Below are 12840 nucleotides of genomic sequence, written 5' to 3'. Positions count from 1 at the left end.
CCCTGTTCCTTCTCCTAGGAGGAGCAATGTCAGTCCCTCCTCATACCTGCTCCTTTCTCCAGAAACTTCCCTGTCATTTATGTATACCACGAGGTCCCATTGCTTTGTTTAACCTCTTCCCCTCCCCTGTAATTCCCAATTGGTTTAAGCACTATATTCCCTGCCTTATGCTTCTCCCCAGGTTTCCCCCACTTGGTTAAAGTTTTGTACCCTCCCGTTGAACCTCACCTGTTTAAAAACCTCTTCTAGAGCCTGGACTTGTGTCTTTCTGTGCCTGACCTTCCTGGGCATAAACACCTTTGGGAGTCATACAGAAGACCTTTCCTTGTTCCTTGTCCCTGCCCTTGAAGCATTCCACCTGTGCCATACAGCAGTTGTGCCCTACAGCTGCACCCAAATTGTGAGGGCTTTTTGTGGGCAGCCCCCTCCTGGTGACAGTGCTGGGAGCAGCCCAGGCTGAAGAACTCTGGCACCGCGTCACTGAGGCAGCCACTCCATCATGGAAGGCCTCTGGCTTTGTCAGGCTGCACAGACCCACCCTGTGCTCCTCAGGGTTTCCCTTGGCATCCCATCCAAGCATTGAAGAGGTTGGGTGACTGTTCCCCCTGTTTTATTGACTGTGTCCTTTGAGGACCACAAGAGGAAGCAGTGCCTTAAATTGCACATGAAGAGGAAATGGTGAATAAAGGCTTCACCTTTCCTATGAAGCCAAAGGGCTGTGTTAGCCATGGCCCCCCCAAGGTGCCAAATTTCCAGCTGGGAAGCTGCTGACTGGAGGGAATGTGGCACTTGTCTCCAGCCAGAGATCACTCATTCCTTAGCATGCTAGGCTGTGGCTGACATGGATGTGATCTCCCGTGCCAGTGCCCAGAACACAGAGCAGTGAGCTCAGCTTGGGGGTGGGAAAGTCCAGCCGTTGGACACAACTGCCAGGCAGGAGGAGCTCCCTCCCAGAGAAGGAAAATTCCAGCCATGCGCAATCTGGTATTGCTGGAAGGGAAAATCGTGTTTTGTAATTCTCGACCTCAAACAGCTTCCTTTAAATGCTTCTTATAGGAAGGGAACATTCCCAGGGAAGCTGCAGTGTAGGTGTGGCCTGTTCATGGTTGTCCAAAGAACCCTGCTGAGGATTCTGCTGCTGCCCAGAGCTTTCATTGGCCTCCTCATTGCTGGGCCTTGTCCTGGGGGCCCGCTGGGGCTGCAGCCAGTGCTGGCTCCCACTGAGGCTGCCTGGCCCAGAGCAGCCCCAGGGGCACAGGCAGAGGAAAGCACGGTGGGGAGGAGAAAGAGCAGGGATGAGATTGCCCTTGAAAGGCAGAGGTGCTCTGGGGCCCACTCCTGGCCAGGGAGCCTGCCCAGAGCCGTGTCCTGCTGGCCGGGGCCCTGAGGGGCAGCTGTGCAGCTGGGCCAGGCTGTGCCAGCAGCTCCAGCCGTGCTGGGGAGCCTTGCCAGCTCTGGGCCCGGCTGTGCAGGAGGGTCCCTCTGTGCCACTGGCACCTGGGGCCTCAGCCACCTCCTCTCTCCATAGTTCCACCTCTTGATAGCAGCTGAAGGAGAGTGGCAGGATCTCACGCCCAGATAACTTGAGCAGTTCCTCCAGCAGTGGTGAGGACCTGGGCAGACCCATCAGAAGCCCTCAGAGGACAACCCCAGAACAGCTGCCATCTATGAGGAAACCGCCTGTGGAAGTCCCAATGCCACCTCCTCTCCCTGTGGGAATCCCTGAGCCTCCTCCACTCCCCACAAGGATCACCAATATGCCTCCACCCCCTCCCAGTCCATCCTGACAACTGCCACGACCCCAAAACCAGTTCAGCACCTTCCATACCCAGCTGGGTCCACCACGTCCCCCTCCTCCCAAAACCATCTAACCTGCCTGCCAAATGACACTGAAGGTGTTCTGTCCCCCACCCCCCGTCTCCATTCCAGAGCTTTGCCCAGCTCTTCAGCTACAATAAAGAGATGGAGCTGTAACCTCAGTAACCAGGTGGAAGCTGTAGCAAAGCCCACCCAGCAGCAGCACAGGCTGAGCTCCATGCCAAGGAGCAGCCGTGGATGCCCACGGTGTGGGCAGGCAGAAGCCAGGCAGGGGCTGGTGTGACCAGCGGTGGGGCCTCGAGGACTGGGGGAGCCCATGCTGAGCGTCCCTGGGCTGAGGGCACATTTCCTTCCCTGGCTTCATCTGGGCCTGGACCATCTCCAGGGACACAGCCTGACCAGAAATGTCAGCAGGCAGAACAAAGGTTTTGCTGAGCAGTGGCCCTTTGATGAAGCAAAATATTTACAACCAAGGCAGTCCATTACTACACTTGAGGGTCCACTTGGGGGTACAGCTGAGACCATGAGGTCACAGCAGGCTCAGGGGTCACAGCAGGCTGAGGTCACAGTTGGCTCTGAGGTCACAGAGGTTCCAGACCCGGTGGTTGCACAAGGAGCGAGCAGTCAGTGCTTGAGCACAACTGTTGCGGCAGCAGCAGTGGCGGTGGCAGCAGTGGTGCTGACATTGGGACAGCGGTGTCAGGACAGCGGTGGCAGCAAGAGCTGCGGGACTGGCAGAGGGCAAGGCACCATGGCCCTTGCTCTGCGCCTCTTCCTCCTGCTCCTCCTGGCCGTGGCCCTGCCTGCCAGGGCTGCCCAGGCTGCTCCGCTGCAAGCGTGGCGAGCAGGTGAGCCGGCAGCCTGGCTTCCCTTTCCCGGGACAGCACTCCCTGCTCCCCGGGAAGCGCCGGGGATGGTTTTCCCCAGGGTATTTATGGCGGATTTCCTCTGGGGGAGGGAGAGAGCCCCCAGGGCCTTGGGATGCCCCTGTTTCCTCTCCAGGGATGTGTCACAGGGCCTGCAAAGAGGGTGGAGAGTGACCAGGAGCCAGCCCAGAGCTGCCCAGGCCCCTGTGCAGCTTTGGCCTTGTGCATTCACATCTGGCCCCCACGGACTTTCCTGACCCCCTTGCAGTGCCCATTTCCCAGAGGCAGAAGGGGATGCCAGCGCATCATGGAAATGGGTCTGGTCTTTGCTCCCTTCTAGATTTGGATCGCGACTTTGATTATTTGGAATTGTTGTTGAATGATATTCGGAATGTCTTGAAGAATGCTGGAGGCAAGTTCTGAATTTCCCTTTCAAGTGACATATTAATCACTATCCAAGTGGCAAGAGCTCGTTCATCTGCCATTTTCGTTAGAGGTTAAGTCAGGGCAGAAGGGTTCTGTAAACATTGCCCGGCTCCTTTCTGGAGCCCTGAGTGATCCCACAGGATCACTGTCAGTGGGAGGAAGGAGCATTTAGCTGTCCATCCTCCTCCCATGTGCAATGTCAATGTGTCCAGGCCCACGGTTGTGCCCCGGGGCTGAGCCTTCCACACCCTGAGGGTCTTCTACAGTGCCACGGGTGATGTTCTGTCCTGCCTTTCTTCGCAGCTGAACCTCTTGGTGAAGGTGATCTGGCTTCCCAACCCATGTCCACAACTGAGCCTCTGGGACATGGTGAGGGTAGGTCAAGGCCTTTCCCCTGGGAGAGCTGCCAGCTCAGAGCCCAAAGCTCGGCCAGGGGGGCATCGCTGCAGGTGCCAGGACAGAGCCATGCACGTGTGTGCCCTCGCCCTGTGCGATCCCCACACCGCTCCTGCGGCTCAGTGGTGTCCGTGGAGCTGAGTAGAGGCGGCAGAAGCTTCTGTGGTTGTTGTCTTACAGATGTGCCTGCAGGGAGGACTTTTCCTCGTCCTTCCCTCATTCCTACACAGAAGCCTGGCTCCCATCGCAGGGGTGAGTAGTGTGTCCCTGGTGACCCCACAGGCTGAACCCTGCTTCTGTGGATCCATTAATGGGAAAAGGAAACATGTTTTTCTAAGGTCCTCTAAAACGAAAGAATAAAGCTGCAGGACAGAAGAAAGCCCATGAGTCATCTGAACACATGAGGCAAAGGACGAAGGAAATGCAGCAGGCAGCACAAGGTGGTGCATTTCCCTCAGCCTTGTCCTCGGGCTCAGCAGCCGGGGGCTTTGGCTGCACATTTGGACACGCCGTGCCCGGAACAGCGGGAAGGGATCCATGGCAGCCTCGCTGCCCCGCTGCTGCTTCCATGCCCTGCAGGGCTGTTTGCCAGCCTGGCCTGACTGCAGCTTCCCCCCAGCCACTGCAGCATTGAATGTGGCATCAGCTGACAGGCAGCCCAAACTGCACAACGCACCTCAGATCCCCTGCAATTTCCCATCTCCAGGCAAATCAGATGGGGCATCTGTTTGGAGTAGAGAGGGCCCTGGCCTAACCAAAAATTTTATAGGGATTTCCTGATTCTTAACCATGTCTGTGACAAGCATTTGCTCCTGAAGATGCCCCATCCTCAATGGGGAACAGCCCCACCTGACCTTGCTGTACCTCATCCTTTCTCCAGAAGCAGATGGACAGGCTGTGGGGAAGGAAGGCTGTGCATTTCTCGGAGGAAGCAGTGGCTCATTGGAAGCCTCTGCTCCAGGAAGGGAGGCGATGCCAGGCACAGCCACAAGAGGTAATTGCTGTGCCTCTGGGCCTGAGCCCTGCTGAGGCTTGAGCTGCCCTCTCTGCTGCTTAGCACTGCAGGCACAGCCTGGACAAGGCAGGCACCGCCCAGAGGAATTGTCCCGAGCAGGCTCAGGGCACTCGGGTACTGAGCTGTCCTGCTGGGCTCCCTCCATGGGAGACACGTCCCGAAACCTGGGAACGGCTGCACGGGGTGCCCATGGTGGGGAAAGGGCAGAGGGGGAGAGCAAGGCTCCAGTGCGTCCTGAGAAGGCTTGGCCATGTGCCCTTGGGATGGGGAAGGGGTCCCAAGGCAAAGAGGGATGGAGAGATAGAAGAAGGTGGGAAAGGCAGGAGAAAGGGCAGGAGAGTCAGACGGACGGGGGACAGCTGTGGCACTGCCTGATGCACTTTTCCCCAGGCATTTAGCAAGAGTTGCAGTTGTGGGTATGAGAGCCCACAGGGCCCTGAGCTGCTTCAGCTGCCCCACCAAGGGTGTCGCACAGGCATGGAAAGAGGGTGCAGAGTGACCAGGAGCCTGCCCAGAGCTCCCAGGCCCCTGTGCAGCTTTGGCCATGTCCATTGACATCTGCCTCCCACAGCCTTACCCGACCCCCTTGCAGTGCCCATTTCCCGGAGGCAGACGGGGATCCCAGCATGCCCTGAAAAAATGTTCTCATCTCTGCTCTGTTCTAGATGAGCTTGCTAGGAAGATTTCTCCATTAGATTGGCTAGATAAAGTTTTGAAGCCTTTGGAACCTCCTGCAGGTATGTTCTCACTCTCCCATCAAGGAATAATTGTTGACAACCTGGCAGGAACCTGTTACAGAAGCTTCTGTGGCTGTTGTGTTACAGATGTGTCTGCAGGGAGGACTTTTCCTGTTCCTTTGCTGGTTCCTTCACCGAAGCCAGGCTTCCATCGCAGGGGTGAGTAGTGTGTCCCTGCTGACCCCACAGGCAGAGCCCTTCTTCTGTGGGATCCACTCATAGGAAATGGAACCACTTTCTTTTAAGGTCCTCTGAGAGGGAAGAACAAAGCCACAGGGCACAAGAAAGCACATGAGCCAAATACCATGGTGACGGAACTGCACAAAGGTAATGGTGAGAGCATTTCCCTCAGCCTTGTCCTGGTGCTCAGCAGCCGGGGGCTTTGGCTGCACATCTGGACACGCCGTGCCCTGAACAGCGGGCAGGGATCCATGGCAGCCTCGCTGCCCTGCTGGTGCTTCAACACCCTGCAGGGCTGTTTCCCAGCCTGGCCTGGCTGCAGCTTCTCCCCAGCCTCTGCAGGAAGGCATTTGGCATCAGCTGCCATGCAGCCCAAACTGCACCATGGATCCCCTGCATTTTCCCAGTCCCCAGGCACATCCTGAGGTGTGGCTGCTTGGCAGAGGGAGGGCCATAGGAAGCCCCAAAGGCCTGTGGCGATCAGGATTTTCCTGATTCTTATCCATGTTGTGGACAAGTATTGCCTTCTGAAGAGGCAACCACCTAGATGAGCAATGATCCCATCTGATCCCACCAAGCCTCTTCCTTTCTCAAGGGACGGACAGAGGGGCTCTATGGAAGATGGCATTTCCTGCAGCAAGGAGGGTGATGCCAGGCACAGCCAAAGGAGGTAATTGCTGTGCCTCTGGGCCTGAGCCCTGCTGAGGATTGAGCTGCCCTCTCTGCTGCTCGGCACTGCAGGCACAGCCCACACAAGATGGGCACAGCCCAGAGGAATTGTCCCGAGCAGGCTCAGGGCACTCGCGTACTGAGCTGTCCTGCTGGGCTCCCTCCGTGGGAGACACGTCCCAAAACCTGGGAGCGGCTGCACAGGGTGCCCTTGGTGGGGAAAGGGCAGAGGGGGAGAGCAAGGCTCCAGTGTGTCCTGAGAGGGCCTGGTCATGTGCCCCTTGGGCTGTGGGAGCTGTTCCATGGGCAAGTGGGCAAGCAGGAGGGAAAGACGGAGGTTGGGAGCGACAGCTGTGGCACTGCAGATTTCCCCAAGCATTTAGTGAGGCTTTCCTGTGTGGGAGGGAGAGAGCCCCAGGGCCCTGGGCTGCTGCAGCTGCCCCTCCAGGGATGTTGCACAGGACCTGCAAAGAGCATGGAGAGTGACCAGGAGGCACCGGCTCCCGCAGCCTTACCTTACCCCCTTGCAGTGCCCAATTCCCCAAGGGAGAAGGGGATCCCAGCACACAATGGAAATGGTTCTGTAGCATCTGTGCTCCCTTCTCGACTGGCACGTGACTTGGATTAGTTGGAAATGCTGGTGAATGGTACTTTGAAGACCTTGCCAGATGTTGAAGGCAAGTTCTCAATGTACCTTTCCTGACAGAATAATCGGTGGCAGTGTGGCAAGAGCTTACTCATGAGCCAGTTCCCTTAAACTTCACTGAAGGTTGATCAGTTCTGGAAACCTTACCCTGCTGCCTTCTGGAGCCCTGAGGGATCCCACAGGATCGCTGTCAGTGGGAGGAAGGAGTATTTATCTGTCCATCCTCCTCCTGTGTGCAATTCCACTGTGTCCTTCTGTGTGCTCTGTACAGCCACAGAGAAGAGCAGAGAGGGAAGGGGCTGGGCCCAAGGCTGTGCCCCAGGGCTGAGCCTTTCTCAGCTCCTTTGCTGCCCCCAGGGAGCCCGAGCTGCTTCTGCTTCTGCTGCCACTGCCAAGGCCTGGCCCTGCCTGGGGCTGGGTTTGGAGCTGCTGGCAGCTCCAGGGAGTCCTTTCTGCCCCAACTACCCCGCATGGGGCTCCTTCCATCCCAGTGTGGGGCCACTGCAGGCACGAAGTTCCCCTGGCCCTGCTCCTGAGTGGAAGGCAGAGCTGAGGGAGTGCCTTGGAGGGCACCAATCACCCAGGTGCCCTCACTGCCACTCGGGCCTGAAGGAGAATCTTCAGCAGTGCCATTGGAGCTGTTGTGTCCTGCCTTTCTTTGCAGATGAGCCTGTTGGTAAAGGTGATCTGGCTTCCCAGCCCACGTTCAGGATTGAGCCTCTGAGAGATGGTGAGGGTAGGTCAAGGCCTTTCCCCTGAGAGAGCTGCCAGCTCAGAGCCCAAAGCTCGGCCAGGGGGGCATCATGGCAGGTGCCAGAACAGAGCCATGTACGTATGTGGCCTCGCCCTGCACGATCCACTCACAACTTCTGCTCAGCACTGACTGGCAGCTGTTTGGAGGAGGGTGGGCCCTGGCCCAGTGGAAAAAGCCTAGATGATTTGTTGAGTTTACCCGATTTTGCATAAGCATGACGTCCTGAAGATGCCATTAAAGAAATGGATAACTGTTCCATCTGTTAAGGTGTAATTTTTGTTTCTCCAGTGATGCGCCAAAAGGCAGGACAGAAGGAGGTGTTTCCCCAAAGAAGCAGAGGCCGATTGGCAGCCCCTGCTGCAGGAAGGAAGGCCAAGCCAAACACAGGCATGGGCATGGGCTCAGGCTCAGAAGGTAATTGCTGTGCTGGGCTCAGCAGGGCTGGGTGGCTGCAGCTCTTCCACTGGGGCCTGCCCTTGCACGGCCTAACCGCAGCCAAAGCTGGAGGTGCCTCTTGAGGCCTTGAGGCCTCTGGAACTCATTCAGAGCCCCGGGGAAAAGGGGACTCGGGCACCAACGTCCCTCCCGCTGCAGCTGCTCTGGAGCTGGCCCTGAGTGCCCAGAGGCCCAAGGCACAGGAGCAGCCCTGAGTGGGAGCCCTGCCGCGAGCCCAGGGCCAGAGCCAGCCTTGGCTCCCGACTGGGCAGGGGCTGCACTGGGTCCTGCCAGGGCCTGACTCTGTGCCCTGGGGCTGGGGGAGCTGTCACGGGGCAGGGAGGGCCAGGGCTGGCAGTGACTGCTCAGGGATGGCTTTGGCCCGTGTCCCTCCAAGCAGCCACTGCCCAAGCAGCTGCGCCGCCCCCGGGCTCTCCTCCCGGCCTGCTGGGCTTTGCTGGGTGGCACAGCCTGTGCCAAGGGGTGGCAAGGTGCCTGCAGGCCCCAGCTCTGGGGGAAACCGAGAACGTCCTGCCCGCATCCACCGTGCTGCCAGCTCAGCAGTGCAGCACAGCACGGGCTCACGCTCCCCATTGCTCCCACAGGTGCAGCTGGAACCACAGCACATGTTCCTGATTCCCAGAAGGGCCTTGGAAGGGGTTTCTGTCAGGGAACAGGCTTCTGGCTAGGGTTACTGGCAGGCCTGCTTGTCTTGGAGCTGATCTTCATCTATTGCTCTGTCCAAATTTGGACTTGCTGGAAGAGAAAAGGGTGAGTGTTTAGTTCACCTTTCCCTCAAACTGCTTCTTTTGAAAGTTTACTTCAGACAGGAAACATTCCCAGTGAGGCTGCAGTGTAGGTGTGGCCAGTCCATGATTGTCCAAAGAACTCTACTGAGAGTTCTGCTGCTGCCCAGAGCTTTCATTGGCCTCCTCATTGCTGGGCCTTGTCCTGGGGGGCCCTCTAGGGCTGCAGCCAGTGCTGGCTCCCACTGAGGCTGCCTGGCCAAGAGCAGCTCCAGGGGCACAGGGCAGAGGCAAAGCACGGTGGGGAGGAGAAAGAGCAGGGACGAGATTGCCCTTGAAAGGCAGAGGCGCTCTGGGGGCCGCTCCTGGCCAGGGAGCCTGCCCAGAGCCGTGTCCTGCTGGCCGGGGCCGTGAGGGGCAGCTGTGCAGCTGGGCCAAGCTGTGCCAGCAGCTCCAGCAGTGCTGGGGAGCCTTGCCAGCTCTGGGCCCGGCTGTGCAGGAGGCTCCCTGTGTGCCACTGGCACCTGGGGCCTCAGCCACCTCTTCTTTCCACAGTTCCACCTCTGGACAAGAGTTTTAAGACAGTGGCTGCACCTCACACCCAAACAGCAGGAGCAGCTCCTCCAGTAGTAAGAAGGTCCTGGGCAGCCCTGTCAAGAGTTTTGAGCTGAAGGCTCCAGAACAGCCATCGACAATGAAATCTCCTATTCGCCTGGAGATCGCACTGCCACCTCCTCTCCCCATGTGTATCCCTAAGCTACTTTCATTTCTTTTTTGATCCTCCTCTTTCCCGTCCCGCCTCCTTCTATAGACCCCAGCAGCAGCCCAGCACCCTCCAGCCCCTCCTGAGACCAACATGTCCCTTCCTCTGCCCTGAGCCCCCTGGGCCTGCCCTCCAAACAGCAATGAAGTTAACCCTGCTCTCTGCCAGGCTAGGTGGTGGCCCTTTCTTTTGTTGCACTAAAGGGAAGGTGCCATCACCCCAGTGTTTGGGTGGCAGCAGGAGCACAGCCCGGCCGGCAGCAGCACTGGCTGAGCTCCGTGGCCAGGAGCAGCCATGGATGCCCACGGTGTGGGCAGGCAGGAGCCAGGCAGGGGCTGCTGTGACCAGCGGCGGGGTCCCGAGGGCTGGGGGAGCCCAGGGGGCAGGCAGCAGCATGGGGCTCCTGAGAAAAAGCAACCCCATTTGCTTAATTTTTCACTTTTAAATATTAGAAATTTGTAGAAATATTTCAAAATCGTTTTTCTGTAGAGAGACACCCCCAAATATTTCTTCCCAATTCCTATAGTAGTTTAAGATTTTTCTAAGTAGTTTTAGAATCCAAAAAATGACCTCATTTTGTCTTCACTTTGCATTTTTAGAAATATTTAGAAATATCTCTTGTAGAGAGAAATCCCTGTATGTTTCATTACTTTTTCCACAACACATCTGTGTTTTTGAAACTAGTTTTAGAGGTCTGGAAAATATTTTCCCCTCATACAATAAAAATAAAATTTCATTTCAGTGGTAATCTTTATTCTAGGAAGAAGTAAGACCCCTTCAGCCAGCCAGCCTGCTGCAGAGGCTCTTTTCCCGCAGGAGCTTTGTACCTGGTCACAACCAACATACATAAAACCTTTTCCCAGATATTTCCTGGGATTTTTGACAAGCTCCCGTCTTAGTCTTCTCAGACAAACTTTGAGCACAGAGGGAATCTCTTCAAGTTACCATCTTAGTTTGCTTCTGGTGCAACTCCCTCAGTTCTAGAGCAGGGCCTTCTCTCAGTTTCCTGCTGCCCCCGGGCTCTCCTCCCGGCCTGCTGGGCTTGGTTGGGTGGCACAGCCTGTGACGTTGCTCCCACATGTGACTGAGGGCACAGCTTAAGCAGAACCTATCCATCCTGTCTACAAAAACATTTATCACTGAAAGACACCAGGTTTCTGAAATAATTTGGGGAAAGTCTTGGTCATGAAGCTTCCCCAACAAAGGTGGGGCTTTCCAGGTGATATCAGCACATCTTTCAGGGTGGGCAGGTGCCTTACTGTGCAGAGAACTGTCTCCCAACCCACTGGGCCTGAGGGGCATTTACTCTACCACAATGTCAAGGTTTTGGCTGCAGCAGGAGGAGGGGCTGTGCTGAGTGAGAAGCTGAATCAGAAGCTTCAGAGTGCTCAGAAAGTCCTCACAAATAGGTCCCTGTCAGTGGGGATGTGGATCATTCCTCTGGGGTTCAGGTGCAAACCGGGCATTTTGAGTAACATTTGCAGCCTGTACTGGCTCCCTCAGGCCTTACACAGCCCACGGCAGCAAAGGAAAACTTGGAAAAAAGCATTAATTCCATAAAAGTGGTGTTGGGAAAGCAGGAGATAGCAAAGCACTGCTGAAAGCACACAGTGTATATGATGTAAATTATTCTTCGTTGATATACTGCAACATATTGTTCTAATGGTGGGAGAGAAAAGAAATAATGATCAGTTATCTCATTAATAATGTTCATTTTCTCTTCCAATATTGCCAGCGGGTGGAGTTAATTGTTAAGAATGACAGTTGGGCTTTAATATCTCAGCTGTAGATTCCAGTCACAGCAGTCTAGTTTAACAATTGGGTTTCTTTCTCCCTCATTTTGACTATAGCATACTTATAGCAATTATTAAAATTCATCATAGCACAAAAATAAACCATTTGAAATCTCACCAAAAATGGTAGCACAACAGAGCTCTCTTAGCATTTAGTGGAGAATTCAGAACAGTTTCTTGAAAAACCAGGAACAGCTTCTCTGATAATTCAACAGCCACCATGTGAACGTGGACACTCAGTGAAAGCCAAGAGGGCTTCAGGTGAGCCAAGGCAGTGTTGAATAGGCTGCTGTCACTAAAAAAGCGCATTCAAACTTCACAGGAAGTTCCCTCTGAAAATGCAAATTCATATGTGGTTCTTTAGCTATAGGTGGTTCAGCCAAGCCATGGCAGTTTACCAGCACTGGCAGAAAGTTGTTTTAACACTGCAACATCAAACTGTTCTGGAGACTTCACAGTCTGCCTTGAATGGCTGTAGGTGCCAAGTGGACACAGCTTCTGCTGTAAGGAACTTAAAATCCTCCTTACTTGTTGCCTACTGATACAAGGCAGGGGGCCTGTTTTCAGGAAACAGCACGGCGACCCCCTTCCCCGGGGTCGCCCGGGCCTAAGAAACACGCGGACACCATTATGGTGGAGGATCAAAGGCGTTTATTCTCTCTTCCCGTGGGGTTTTATAGTCTAGGGGGCTTCTACGTCAGGTGAGGGTCTGTAATTACCATCTATGGTTAGTAGGGATGGAAAAGTCACCTGGGCAAGTGGAAAATTACCGGAATCCGGTTCAGGGGGCTACATTCCTATGTTAATTTTCTTATCAAAGGGGGCAGGGGCCCTGTCTTCCCGTAACATCACGAGATCTTCCAAATGCCAGGCCCTATCTGCTACATCTCCCCCCCCCTTTTTCACAAATGAATGAGGTAGTCATACACTGAAATGAGGTATAAGGTTGCAGTTCGATAAGGAAAAGGGGGTTTGGTACATCTGAGTAAGTTTTTCGCCAGTCAAGGTTAGGACTTGTGGCTGGCAGTGTTCCCTGGTTGGATTCGATGAACAGGATGTTGGCCCATTCCAGGCGGGCCTGAACAAATGAGACCAGCTTGTTCAGCAGGCAAGGTCCGAAGGTAACTGCTAGAAGCAGCAATGCCAATGGACCTATTAGGGTAGAAATCAGAGTGGTTAGCCATGGTGATTGATTGAACCAGGACTCAAACCAGCCCTGTTGGGTTTCCCTGTCCTTCTGCCTCTGAGCCAGTCTGTTTCTGAGTTCTGCCATGGAGTCTCTTACGACTCCTGTGTGGTCTGCATAGAAGCAGCACTCCTCTCTCAAGGCGGCACACAGGCCTCCTTGCTGCATGAACAGGAGATCCAGACCTCGCCTGTTCTGCAAGACCACTTCCGAGAGAGAGGAGACTGACTTCTCCAGGAAGGAGATGGATTTCTCGATCCTTTGCAGGTCCTCGTCGATGGTCATTTGCAGCTGGGACAGTCCTTGGTGCTGTGTCGCTAGGGCTGAGACACCCGTTGCCGTTCCTGCTGCTCCTAAACCGAGCAGCATTGCGATAGTTACACCTGTTAGTATTTCTCTTTTGTGGAGCC

This window comes from Zonotrichia albicollis, unplaced genomic scaffold (assembly GCF_047830755.1).
Source record: "Zonotrichia albicollis isolate bZonAlb1 unplaced genomic scaffold, bZonAlb1.hap1 Scaffold_257, whole genome shotgun sequence".
NCBI lineage: Eukaryota > Metazoa > Chordata > Aves > Passeriformes > Passerellidae > Zonotrichia > Zonotrichia albicollis.
The sequence above is the reverse complement of the archived record's forward strand: the minus strand, read 5'-3'. Positions refer to the sequence as shown.